Source organism: Anser anser, assembly GCF_964211835.1.
Source record: "Anser anser genome assembly, chromosome: 20".
Lineage (NCBI taxonomy): Eukaryota > Metazoa > Chordata > Aves > Anseriformes > Anatidae > Anser > Anser anser.
Window position 1 is genome coordinate 7,735,774 of NC_139741.1, and position 14,021 is coordinate 7,749,794.

Genomic DNA, 14,021 nt, shown 5'->3' on the forward strand with positions numbered 1-14,021 from the left:
TTATACCCAATCAAACTCGATTTCCCACTGCAAACGGGGGAAAACCAGGTTGAGCAAAGCTAGTTTATATGCAAGATCAAATCCACTTGGATTCCTAAAGGCAAGCCTATGGCTTGCACCAGAAAAGACTCCACTTCCAGAGCTCTGATTGTGTGGCTGGGTTCACAGCTCGCTAAGGAACACTTCTGGGCACGCTGATGCTGTGCAAAGCCATTGGCACAGTTGCTGTGGCTGATGTCCCTTGTCTCTCAACATGCTATTACTCTTTTCCAAACTCAGAACTTTGGAAGGCATAGATGGGGTTTCACTTTGAAGGAGCTGGACCTTGGATCCTTGAAGCACATGTGGCACAGTATTTGAAGTAGCACAGGTTTCTGACATGCAAACCTGGATTTTTTTTTTGCTAGAACTACATAATTTGGGAGATGCTCCTGCGCATTCACTTAACATTGGCCACTTAAATCTAGTGTGTATTCGAGGAGGCTTATCTCTGCAGGACTTCTCTTCAGTGAAGGGAAAGAGGTCCTTGAATAGGCATTACAGGGCACTTAAATTCATTTCTGCTCTGATTCAGCCTCTGCAAGCATCTATCTGACTCTGCTGATTATAAAGCAGGGGCCTAGGAATGCTAACTCAAGGTCAAGCATAGCCATACCTCCTTGAGTCCTTATCTGGGGAATAGTTGCCATTTGTTGCTGGCCTTTTCAGTTTAAATGATTGCTTAGTATGCCTTTTGACTTGAGGAACTTTTTTTTTTTTTTTTTGGCAAAATATACCGGCAAGCTCTGCATTTGGTCAGCTGCTTCAGCAGGAGTAGAGAGCTCAGATGGTAGGCCAGGCAGGAATTTTTTGTTGTTGTAATGACAGTAATAATGTTATAAGACAGTAGCTGTCCCTTCATGGGGTAAGAAACCCTATGTACACAAGTGGTGGGAGATCCAAATAGCCAGAGAGATGGAGGAAAATATAAGAAACAAACCATCTTGGCTGAGGTCACACAGCAAGTCAGTAGAGTTAGAACCAGCCAGGTCTCCTGATGACCAGCAGCAGTTGGCTACATTGCCTTTCTAGATGCTGATCCTGCAAAGCTGTACGTACGAGCTGAATCCCAACAAATCACTTGATAGAGTTGGTCAGGTATTTGCTAGGGTTGTTACATACTGGAAAAAAAAAAATAAAAAAAATAAAAAAAGCCATCTCTGGAGACCAAATGTGGTTGCTCATGTGATTGGCTCTCACAGAGCTCAAGCAGCAGCTGGTTTGTATGTAACTGCACAACACACAAACCACACCTTGCTCCACACCTGGGCTGGGGGGAAGCTGGTTCCCCTTTAGCTAACTCACATAGTGTTGCTGGAAGCCTTTTGATACTCGCTTTGTATGGATTTTGGCGTATTTCATGGACCTGCCCACACATCACTAAAAACTGGTGTTGCTTGCTGTGTAACGGGCTCACATGCCTCAAAAACAAGTTGTTTTACACAAAACTGGGAAGAATGGCAGATTATTTCTACTACCTTTTCCCTTTAAGTCTTGGAAAATGCCAGCACCACCACAGCTGCAATGAGTAGAAATTTCATTACCGGAGATGCAGAGGGGGGCTCCTCTAGCAAGCCAGAAACAGATAAATCTCCATGAATTTACTGGTAAACTAGTGCCTTTAAGCTATCATATGTAAAAAGGATGCGGTTTAAATAGCATCCAGAAAGTTATTTGTAGAACAGGAATTAGCTGGTTTCAGCAAGGATCTGCCCTTCCAAACTGGGCTCTGAGTGTAAAGGCTGTGACAGAATTTAATGCTTGGAAAAATAATACTTGGGTGATTCAAGTGCTGAAGTGGTACAAGTATCCATATTTTGTCTAAAATTGTGAAAAGCCTTAAGGAAATGATCAGTCATTTCTTTTTAAAGTGGTGTTAAACTTCACCCACGCTTGTACAAACAGCAGCATGCAGGTAATGCTGCATGCCACCCTGTTTCTCCTGGAAAAAGTAGAAAAGTTTAGTTTTATTGCTGGGTTAAATATGTACATGCAAACATGCTAACCAGAGTGAGGCAGACACCAGAGACTCTCTTGGCTCGGCTGGGCACGGGGAGCCAAGGTTTCCCTCGGCCCTGCTCTGCAAATGCCAGTGGGGCTTTGCTGAGGCTGTTCAGGGCCCTTCCTGAGCACCACCAACACCTGGGACCTCTCCCACACCTGCGCGGGGCTGCTCCAAGAGCTACTGCAGCCCCACAGTGTGGGGGATTAATGCTAATGGGCTCCTCTCAGCCTCGCTGGAACCGTGGCCCATGAGGGACAGAAGAAGCTGTTGTGGGCCTGCACACAGCCCTGGCTCTCCCTGCTCCCACATGGCTGATACGGAGGTGAGGCAAGGCCCTGGCATGCCAAGGTAAGGCAGAGGTTTTTTCCAAGGAGCATATTAATTAGGGTACTTGAGGCCTCGGATCAACCCTGGGCTTGTGCCTGGGGAACCGGTTCTTGGGAGAGGCAGGATGAGGAGGTTGTGGGGTTTTTGTTGTTTTGTTTTGTTTTACCTTAGCTGTGAATGACTTTCAGTGCCCTGTTTAGTCAGCTGTGTCTGATTATATAAAGTAACCCCCTGGCTTTTTGTATAACATATAAAGCTTATCACCTTTTTCCAGTCGCTTCAACACAGTGTGCTCATTAAAGCACCCCTCAGTTGCTGAAAAAACAACTGCCTGCTTTTAGCGTTAAAGATGTGTGTTTTGTGCCTGTGTGTATCGGCCTGGTGAGGCCCTGGTGACTGAGGCGCTGGGCAGCGTGCTCTCCCCTGAGGGGCTGCCTGTTGCTGTACCTGGCCCAAACAGAGCAAACTCGTAATCCTATTTTTTCCAGATGGCTCCCTCTAGCTATGTTTTAATGGCAAGGTAGAAACAGTGGAGAAAAATGGAGTGGAGTGCCTTGAAGCCCCTCTATCACTAATTTCTCCCAGTCTTAAAATGGAGAAAATAGAGGTGTCGTCCTGTGTAACTGCTGTGGGTGTCTGTAGCCTGTAATGCAAGTGCTAAGATGAGGAATAAGGCTTTTGGTACTCTGTATTTAGTCAGCCTAGTGAGGGATTTCCCAGAGGATGCTTCAGATGCCCTAATTTAGGAGCCGGGTGTTATCTGGCTCCCTGAGGAGAACCCTGCTACAGGAGCTGGTGGCTGAATTCACCAACAGGGCTGAGTAACTTGAACATCTCCGGTTGTTCCAAACTGTTCTAACACATTGCACTTTGCAAGCACTAAGGAGGACATATTTTGCTTTGGGTTAAAAATAAAATCCCAGTGTTGTGGGGCTCTGTGTGAGTGAATGCTGGTCAGCCATTGGGGTGGCCCCACAGCAGCCATTTTGGCTCCTTTCAGGCCGGAAAGGTGCAGACAGGCATTTGAGACCATCTAACAGAGAAAGTGTGGAGGTTGAAGCAAAGTTTCATCTGCCTTTTGCAAAAACAAGAGCAAATCTTCCCAGTAAAACTTTGACCCCTCTGTTATGGGTGCTTGGCTGACAGCCAACAGTGTGAATGGCCCCTGTGCTATGAGACAAGTAACAAAGGTTGGTGTGGATTCTCTCATGTCTAGTAAATGCTTTACTGCGGTGGGGTTTTTAAGAGCATCTTCATCCTTTACCCAGCTGTCTATCCTGTGAAACCCACAGGAGCTTCCTGTCTTTGAAACCTCTCCTGCTCTGTCAGCCTTGGCTGAAGTTTGCCTGTGGCTATTACAGCTGAGGACAGGCAAGTGCATGTTTTATTATTCTATATCTTCCCCCAGTGTACTTTTTAATATGTGTGCATATATACTGCCACTCCTGAATCAATTTCATGTTGAATCTTCAATTTAGTTTAACTGGCAGAGATGGGAACTTGGAGGCTTTCTTTTCTTTTTCTTCTGACGTGTTTCCATCTACTGTTTTATGAATGTTCCATTGCTCAATAATGGGAGGTGGAAAATGAAATCCCAAGATCATATTTTAAAGGATGTTAATGACTGTGAATGTAACCAATATAGTTAATAACAGTCCAGGCAGAGATGGAAGACCGTTCTCCTCTTTTGACTAAAGGCCAACATAGCTTTCTGATTATCCCTTCTAGAGAAGGATCTGGATATTAAGGGATAAGTCATACTAAGTATTTCCTTCTTAGACTCCTTATTCACTTATGCCTACTGTTTTTTTGTCATCTTTAAAGGTGTTGTTTAGCCTGTTTTGAATTACTTTAAAACAAACAAGTCTTTTAAAAAACAACTTTTAAATCTATGGAGATATTTTCTAAATTCTTTTGATTAAAGGGATCAGATTTTTCTTCTTTTCTGTAACAAAATTAAAAATAGTTCTTAATTTGGAGGGTGAAAGTGAGGAACAAGGACTCTAGGCTTCAGAAAGCTCTGCTTGGTGGAGGGAGTAGCGTGCGTTCAGTTTCCTTGTGCTTTTCTGAGTTAAACTTAGAAATATGGAGGCTCAACAATCGAATACCATGTCACAGATTCCAGTACAGAATTACTAAGAAAAAAATGTACTGTTCTGTTTCCATAAACCAAAAAGCAGTAGAAGTTATTTTAAGCTTAGAGCAATGAGAAGATAAGGAAGTACTGGGCAGAGAGAAAAACAAAACCCCTTAGGCTAATGAGCCCCTTGCCTCCAGGTTTATCTTGGCTCCACCTCTCTCCTTTGTCACTGTATTCGTCAGTCTCCTCCTCCAGTCTAGCTGCCTCTTAACCTCATTAATGCTTCACTTTGATGGTCTTAAGTTCTTGACAATTTACTCCAGATGTTTGCTACTTTGAATGAAATAGATTTCCCAGATTTCCTGTTTACTCTTAATGTCTTTTGTCTCTTTTTCTTTGAAAGTGTGACAATTTTTTTAACCTCTTAGCAATCTGAATATGTGAGTCTACTGTTCCACCCCCCTCCTCCTAGCATCCTCCTGAAGCTTTGAATGCTTTCCTTAGAACGACACTCCTTGTTGCCATCTTCTTACAAGATAACCTTGCTCTTCTTTCACCTTCAATTCTGAACACGTGAAATTCTGAGCTCTATTTTTTTTTTCTTCTGTTCTGCTGGGCAGACGTGTGTGTACACACATGGAAGAATCATGGGAAAAAATTCCCACTTTTTGATATACTTCAGACCAAATGTTCTTATAACCTGGGATTGCCCACGTTGTTCATCCCATCGGGTGCCTTCCATGGATGAATTACCTGGAGAGACTTGAGTAGAAGTAATGGGCTGGCGTCTCCTTGTCGAGCTGCTCAAGGCACACAACTCGGGGCTGCTCTTGGCAGCACCGACACAACTGCCTAGAGCACGAGTGTGGTTAGAGCAGCGCAGCTGACCTGGGCAAGGCTGTGCTGTTGGAAGTTCCCGTTATAGCAGTAAAAAACGTGTCCACTTTAAAGTGCTTGTATGGCTTTAATTATTCTGTTGTTTTCTTTAAAAATAAAACTAAAAACAAAACAAACCTTTAAGTGAACCAATTCTTCAAGTACAAAAGCTGTGCCTAGACCAGGCCTTAGGCCTCAGTCTTGCAAACACTTTCACACGTGCTTAACTTTACCGCTATGAGTAATCCTATTGATTTTAAATGGCACTACTGAGGCAATAAAGAGTGGATTTGTATTATCTGGGGCTTACCGTGGGGTATGTTAGAAGTCAGTCTTATGAAATTAATGATTATGTGGGTGCAAGAGGAGTGTCCAGTCCAGGACTTAGTTAAAATGAAGAGTACTCTTCCTTATAGGCTTCCTTTGAAGTATTTAGCTGTCTTGCCTGCTCTTTTAAGTTCTGTCTCTTGAAAGCCATTCATTTTTTTTTTTGACTGGTGACTTTTGTTACGATGTCCTTTAAAATAAATATTCAGGTATTACTTGGCATACTGTGGCTTTCCATCTCCTCTTGGTCGACTGTAACCTTCCACTGAGGCTATTCCATGCGTCGGTGCCTTTACAATGGCATTTTCTGGTTTCTAACACTGGGTGTACTCATGCTGCAGCTTTCCAGCCTCTGCAGCTCTCTTCTATCCAGCTGCCTTTTTTCACAAAACTTGTAGCAACGTGACAGCTCTGAAACTCCTGTCTCTATCAAACTGAGCTGAAAGCAACCAACTCATTCAAAAGTTATTAGAGATGCATGCTTGTGCATACCATGATCATATATACGTTATTTTTAAAGGAAGTCAGGCAGAAAAAAAAAAAAAGTGATTTGATTAGAGAGAGATGCATTTGAATGTTTCACGAGCTTGAAAAAATGACTTTGCTTTGTGGCTGGTCTTACAAATATGTTTTACCCCAACTCATCCCCATTGAGGAGAGCAAGGCGAGGGCTAGTTTTAGTGCAAAATGTAAGTGGACAAACAGTTTTGGAAGTTGCAGAAGAAAAATTCACCTCTCAGTACTTCAACAACATAAGCAGGCTTGGCATTAGGGCTTAAAGATCTGTGCCAGTTGCCAACACGGTGGGTGAGTCATTTCTGCTCAGGTGTTTGCTGGAGAAGGAAACCTTTGAGTTCTGCTTAGTTAGAGAAATACTTGGGGGAAACAGCCCTGTTTTGTTAAAGCACCAGCAATCTGACATCATAGCCAACTTTGTCCCAGCTGGCTGTGCTGCAGATCATTAAAGGGAGAGGGTGTTTCATGCACTCCAGCCTCTTTTCTCCTTTGTTTAAAAGGAGAGATCCTTGCATTTTAATTGGAAAAAAAAAAAGGCAAAAACAAATAGCAAGGGGAAAAAAACAACAACAACACCAAAAGCCCTGAAGAGGGCTGAAGAAGAGAACATTTAACTTTGGCAAGAGCGTGTAGGGGAGGAATGGTCTGCACAAAGGGGTTTATTCCCGACAGCTGGAGTACCTGCGTGTTGCACAGTGTTACGTGTTACCGTTCCCACTCTTGCTTAGCAGGTGCCCTTAATGCAGCAGTTGTGCTGTGACACTCACACAGGGAATGTGACGCCTTTGGATGGCAAGAACCTAACTCTCCAGTCTGGCAGAACTCGGGGTAGGATTCCCACTGAGTTCTGTGTAAGCCGGTCAGTACCGATGATCGTGGCTGAAGCATGGGATTTGTGCTTTGCCACAGGATGCACTGAAGAAGCAAGGGTGGGGGTGTAGCACAGCAGGTGAAAATTAATGAAGCCCAAGTCTGCCACTTGCTTAATGAACTCTTGGAAAAATTGCTTTGCACTTGCCCATCTCACTCTTTGGATTACTTTTGGCACTTTGCTAGGATTCTTGGCCCTGTATGGGTGGGTGTTTTGCAGGAGAAGCCTTCAAGACCTGCAGGAATTACAAGATTGATGATGATAACCTGCATATTCATTATTGTTTCCCGGGCTGTGTGAGATGGCCTCATTTGAACCCAGTTTGCATGTTCAGTTCACAAGACAAATATCAAAAATCCAACCTTTGGTAACAGGTGTAGGGAAGCGGCATCTACTCTGATGTTATTTCTTTTGTTGTTGAAGTGGGTGTGCTGCCAGTCCTGTTCTCCCTGCTCTGTTTTTAGGAGATCTGTGGTGCTTGTGGATCGAGGTTATAGTTGGTATTCCTCCCTCTAGATTGTAAAGCTAGACTTCTGGTTGCTGTTTGACCCTCTCTGGTGAGAGATGGGGATCCTGGCTATTGGACAGCCCAGTTGCTGCTGGCCTTACTCCTCCTAAGTATTGCTTTTGGGGCATTGCTACTGCCAGAACTCGAGGCCCCAGTTCAGCCCCTGCTGATGCTCTTGCTGGCTTGGATGCCTCCTTTGCAGCTTTCTGGTTAGACAGTTGTTAGCTGCAAAGTTGGGGTGTGGAAGATGGGTCACTGCTTGTCTTAGTTTTTCTCCTCTGTCTCTTTGTTTGATCTTCAGTGATTTTGGAGGTGAGTGTGGAGGGTAGTGCAGTGGGTAGAAATAATGTTAACTTTGGCAATGAGCCAAAATACTTTTTTTTTTTTTTTTTTTTTTGGATCACAGTCTTCAATTAGATTAGGACAGAGTTGTGTGTCCACATGAAGCTGAATCAATGAATTTGGATTTGAAGGCACCAGCATCCTAGAAAGAGATCAAATGAAACTGAAGCTCAGGATAGAAAAATGTCTTTACCAGGTTGTCAGAGATATACAACTTTGTAAATTCTTGTCAGTTTTGCAAATCAGCTGTTCTAGATTTTCACTATTAGCCTACAAAATAGTCCATCCCTTTTTCTGTCTCCCACATACCCTTCAGGTTCCGCCCCCAAGGAACAGCATCAGCCAACATCTTCCACTTGGGACCTTCCCCTATTCTGTGTTGTCTGGCGAAACAACACAGTAGAATTTTTAAAGAAGAGATGTTGGTTACAAAATACGCATAATGGGCATTTAAAAACATCGAATTTGCTAATACTTCTAGATGCAAGAGTTATAAAGAGAAGTCCCAGCTGTGATCCAGGGTCTTCTTGTGCTACATATTATGCAAATACATATTTTGTGCAAACAGGATGATGCAATCGCTTGGAAAACTTTAGAATCAAAGCAGAGAAAGGGCAAGAGGGGAAAGAAAAACACATGGAGTGAAGTGACTTCTTCAGGGCCATGTGGCAGGTCACTGGCAAAGGCAGGAATAGCAGTGGGTCTCCTGAGTCCCAGGCTGGTCCCTACCCACCGCGGCATCCTGCCTCTTCTAAAAGCGCCCCTGTGCCTTCCCAGTGCTCCCCAGCCGCCCTTAAACTCTGTCGCAGAACTGGAACGCCGAAATGGGTCCTGCTAATTCGATTTAACCTTTGTTTGTCGAGCTGCTCGCCTCCCCAGAGCGGCGTGGCTGCTCTGTGTTGCTGGGAGCTGAGCTGGCTTTGTTTGGTTTCGAAAGAGGAAATGGAGCACGGCAGAACCGCCCGTGGAGCGGAGCGGAGCTGGGATGCTGCACTGAACCGTGCAGATGCCATACCAAGAACAACTCGTGGTTGCAAACCAGGCTACCCGGTTTTAAATCGCATCCAACTTTTTTTTTCGAGCCAGGCAACTAAATATTTCTGAAGCTTATTAAATTAACCAGTTAGACCAAGGCAATATACAAGGTATAGAGGCCAAAGAAAGCAGCGTGGGTGTAACTTTTTGAAGGAGAATTATAGTTGCTGCTGATCATGCTGTTACAGTAAATGTTGTGTCAGTGTTTCCATTATTGGTCTTTTTTTTTTTCCTCCTTCAGTGAGTTGTTCTGGGGCTGCGTGAAAAGGTTTGCACACAACAAAAAGGTTTTCACGTGCTGCAAAATGTAATGTGAAACCTGCTAATCTGTTATCCAAAGAATCCCCACAGTTTAGGCTAGAAGCACCCTCCAAAGCTGGCATGTGAACCTGATGCTGGGCACCCAAAATTCTGGGGGAGTTCAGTCCATGCTCAGCTCTCCCTGATGTGAAATGTAGTCACTTTGGTTCTCGCCCGGTGTCTAAAGAGGTGACAGATCTTCAAGTTGGGTAAACATCTCTGGTTCATCTCTGATATGAACAGAGCTGGTCTGTGTTTGTGATTTGGCTTGCACTCTTTGCATTACATCGCTGCGTGGGGACTCTGCGATTGACAGTAAGATGCTACACAAGATGCCGGTCTTACTGCAAAGACCTTCTGCTACTGAGCAAGCTTTGTGCGTCAGCCCACGCAAACGTGCTGTACTTGATTAATCGTGTTCATTAGGGTTGTATTTTCAGGCAGCCGAGAACAGGGCTCCCTTATGCTGGGCACTGCGCAGCTCCGGAGAACCAGCAGTGCTTTGTTTCCTGTGTGACGTGCCAACGTCTTTCTCCAGGCCAAACCTGCTTTCTAATTCAAGTGACAAAATTAGTGAAAAACTGGTTTGCGTCTTGCTCTTCCATCCGCCTGGGCATGTTTGGGAATCCCTTAGAATGACTGAATTCAGTGGTTTAAGCTTTTTTTTTTTTTATTGCACACCTCCCACAATAACTCTGAAGTAGCTTCATAATGGAAATGCTGACACAACACTATCGCCTCAGCCCCAGGAGTGTGTTCCACCTTCTATTGTTTGCCTTGGCCTCTGTATATTGTATACTGCCTCAGTTTAATTGGTTAATTTAATAAACTTCTGAAGTGCTGTATCAGTTGTCTGGCTTAGCTTTCATCCACTAGCCTGATGAAGAACGTATAAGTTTCAAAAGCTTCCCTGTATGAAGTTAATCAAATAAAAAAAGGTATCTCCTACTGTACGCTGCATGTATGTCTTGGAAAGACTGCTTGAACTGACACATTTTTACAATTAAAAAGCATTTTAAAAAATCCTAAAAAATCTTCACTTAGCTAATGTTCCAGGTCTGACCTGCTTAACTTCAGTTAAAAAAAAAAAAGTTTAATTTTTTATTTTTAAGGGAGTTCAGTGCTTCAGTAGCCCCGTCTGAATTATATGCCAGGCCAAACTGTACTTTAGATGGACTCTTGGGGTTGGAAAGGAGAGAGAGAAGTGGGAAAAACATAATGAAAATGATTTGAAGGTATTACAGAGGAGAAGTCTGACACAGGGCTGAATTGCAAGACTTGGGTGATCTGTGCTGGGTTTCTGGCTCTCGCCAAATCCCTGCATAACCGTGAGCAGGTCTTTTAACACCTCTGTGCTCCATTCCTGATTTGGATGTCTTTTTATCTTTTTTCCCCATTTTGTGCATCTCATTAATTCAGGTTTTGAGATTTGGGGATCATATGTTACAATGGGGCTCTTTATTTCACGAGCTGCGATAACAGCAAGGCGGAAAGCTCGGTAGGTCTCGCAGTGCTTTTCCATGGCGGGTGCAGTACGGCCTCTTTCGGGCCAATGCAGAGGGCACTTAAGAGAGGCCTCATGTGCCACATGTGAGGGAAAATATGTCTGCCTTCAGCCAGCCACAGAGTGCAGTGCACGTGTAACATGAGTCCAGCTTTATCTATTTTAATCCCCCGTTTGAGCATCGCAAGATTTAGGGGTATTCATCTATCAGGAGTGATTTAGATATACTCGATCATGCCTCAGGGCAGGGGAACAGCCTAGGTTACCTCTTGATATCCCTTCCAGCCCTGTTTTTTTATGACTCTATTAGATCTGACAACAACAGAGTCATATACTTTGTTCCAAAGGATTCTTCCATTAATTAGTACTTTGTGGTGCATAGCTCCTCTTCCCTTGAGGAGCTCTAAGAGGTTGACAAGTGCTAATTAAGTCCTACAAGAACTGGTGTGTTGGGTAATTATTATTTTACAGGTAGAGAAACTGAGGTGCAAATGTAACCCACAGGAAGTTTTGGGACAGAATCTCGCTCCGATGCTTAGCATTTTAGCTACTTAAAATTCTTGCCGAGCCGTGCCTTTGGGCTGTTGTTGCCGATGGAGAATACTGCTGGTGCTTCCCTCCGCCTGCCCACATCTGAGCTAGCCAAGGCTGTAACAGGCTCGGCAGCCACATTTGGGCTGCATCAGTGTCAGAGGGGGCTGCTAGCAAAATGAATCTGGCCTGGGTGCCAAAAATAAGTTTATTTTCTCTCTATTTCCAGGCTTTCTGTACTTGTAGAATTATACCGCCTTTAAAGGGGAGCTGCCCCAGAGTCCCAAATCAGGCCTTTTGTACTGGGAGGGAGGTAACCTCTTGCAGTCTACATCACTCGAGGGTAATTTTCAATCAAACATTTACCCGTGTAATTAATCTGCTTCAGAGTTCTCCGGTGTGAAGTGGCGTGGCCAAGTGGCATTTGAGAACCCTTTAAAAGGAAACGGGATAATTGGTTTAGTTCTGGGTCAACAGTACAGCAGGAGCCATCAAGCCAGACTGGCCCGTACCTGGATCAGTGGTGTCTAAGCTCTGTTCAGTCGGCAGTACCTGGCTAAAGGAGGGTCTCTTGGGTATGGGAGATGAGGTGTGGAGTGGCTGGAGTGGTTTCCTTTGTCCTGTACTAGGGTTATCATCTGCCTGTGTGTTTCTGGGTGTTGTACTGTAGCCGTAGGAGAGAGATCATGATAGTAGAACTAGCATGGAAAAGCTGCCTCCTGTGTCCCACAACACCTGTTTGCAAAGTCAGCCTTTGTGCGGATTTCCAAGGAAACCCACCGCTTCCAGAAATAGTAATATTTATTGTCCTCAGTCAAATTGTGTCCTGAATCTCCAGCAATTCCACTGACCTTCCTGGGTCCGTGTAGGCTGTGCACAAGGATCTGAATTTGATCTGTGGATTCTGGTGAAGCAAATTTAATGCCGCCAGCCCAGTCCTCAAGCCTGCCATTTGCAAATTATCCACGTGAATTGTCCCCTTAGGTCTGTGCTCACAGAGCACGAGCAAGTTCACAAGGACTTTTCCTGGCTCCATCTGAGATGCACAACGCATGTTGGCAACCCAGGAATGTAGACCTGGGAGCACCAACTCCAGCATGGTGGTGGATTTGTGTGCTCGATGTGATGCAGGGGAGCTGGTTAAGCAAGTTGAACTCTGATTTGTAGCTTTCATGTGATAGAAATACTTGTCCTGTTTTCACTGTCCGGCTCTGTCACACTGCTGCACATCAATTCCCTTCACTCTTTCAGGGTGTGGTCTCGATTAATGTTTGCACACTGTAATTTGTGATGTTGCTCAGTTTAACAGGACAAAATTTGCCAGTCCAAACCCAGTCTTGGTGAGAGGGTGAGGTGCTTATTAAGATCAGGTTTCTTTCGTGATCAGACATCTGTCTCTTGTAATCCCACAAGCCAAATTTGTAGCGCAGCTTCGCACGGCAGCAGTGGCTGGGAGATAATGGGTTGGTTACGTGGAGGCCGGGGGGAAGTGGTGAGAATGAGCCCCACAGATATTTCTTGTATGAGTATTGTTTTTCTCCCTTATGAAGAGGCTTTCTTGGGACACAATGAGTAGGGCCATGGAGGTCAGATTTGCAAGAAGTCTTGCTGCAAACCGTGCTCAATGTGCAGATGTTCCTGTCTCCTGTCCGGCTGACTGCACCACGTCTGGTCTGATCATATCGTCCGTGCTGCAGAGTCCCTGTAGCAGCCTCTGTTTATGGGGAAAACTACCGTAGGTTCACAAGCCTTAAAGGAGCTATTTGTGCAGTTCTGGACATCTTTAGCAGTCCCTGTATTTTCAGAGATGGGGCTGGTTTCGTTTCAGAGGCAGCTGCTACATGATGTAGAAAAAGGATGTGCATCTCCCAGCTCTTCCCAAGCAAGCGATCCCAACCCGTTCTGCTGGAGGAGCAGCAGCCAGGTGGGGAGGTATGCCGGAGCGCTGGGAGCGGACAGCACCCCGCGTGTTTTCTCATGGTTTAAGAGATGAAAAGGCTTGTGAATGGACATCAGCAGCCTGGCCTCCCCCTCCTTGACTCATTGTGGGCCAAACCTCCTCAAACGCGTGTCCTGCTCTGTTGTGTATCCAAGTCTGGAGTCTGTGCCAACAAGGAGAGGCTGAGTTTATGGTTGCGCAGAGGAATGGGGCTGCTATGGGAAGGGCTGCAGTCGGGAGGGAGGCCTGGTTAAGCCGGAGAGCCCAGCTGGGTGGACTGGCCAGTTGCTCACGGCTAAGAGCTAAAACTGCAGAGCAGAAATGTTCCAGAGCATTGCTGAGGTGGCCAATGAGTCCATATGACAACCTTGCTGAGAGCTGGGCATCTTCAGCCTGAACACTCGTGTGAAACCAAACACGAAGCACAGAAGGGGACAGCATCTAGCCGATGTCTGGGGAGGGTGTGCTGAACACCCCCTTCCAGTGCAGCAAGCCCCTCTGAGCACATTAGCATCCATCTGGTGGGTAATTAGCTGGCTCTCTAGTAGAAGAATCAGCGAAGGGATCTCTCTTCCCACATCTTGTAAAGTGCTTACTCTAATTTTTGTGACATCCAGCTGCAGGGTCTCTGTGTCTGTCATTACAGACCATTAAACTGCTTCAGATCCATCTATGTGTTTAAGTAGTTCCTGACCCTTGGGTGACAGTGGCCGAGAGGGATCTGACCTTTTTCCAGTTAAGGAACGTTAGCTTGGGTGTAATGAGTCAAAACGTTCCTGGATAAGGAGGGTGAGCGCTCGCAGGCTCCTGTCCCGGCAGGC

The 14,021-nt window shown here is 45.1% G+C and overlaps 1 long non-coding RNA gene across 5 annotated transcripts in view; it reads left to right on the forward strand.

Moving 5' to 3' along the window:
* The first annotated feature begins 1,556 nt into the window (after window positions 1-1,556).
* Window positions 1,557-14,021, forward strand: part of LOC310884422 — an 84,522-nt gene continuing 72,057 nt past the window's right edge. For 4 of the 5 annotated variants that reach the window (XR_014574206.1, XR_014574207.1, XR_014574208.1 and 1 more), the window contains exon 1: window positions 1,654-2,392. This is a non-coding gene — a long non-coding RNA (uncharacterized lncRNA). The other variant, XR_014574205.1, reaches the window with a different exon arrangement.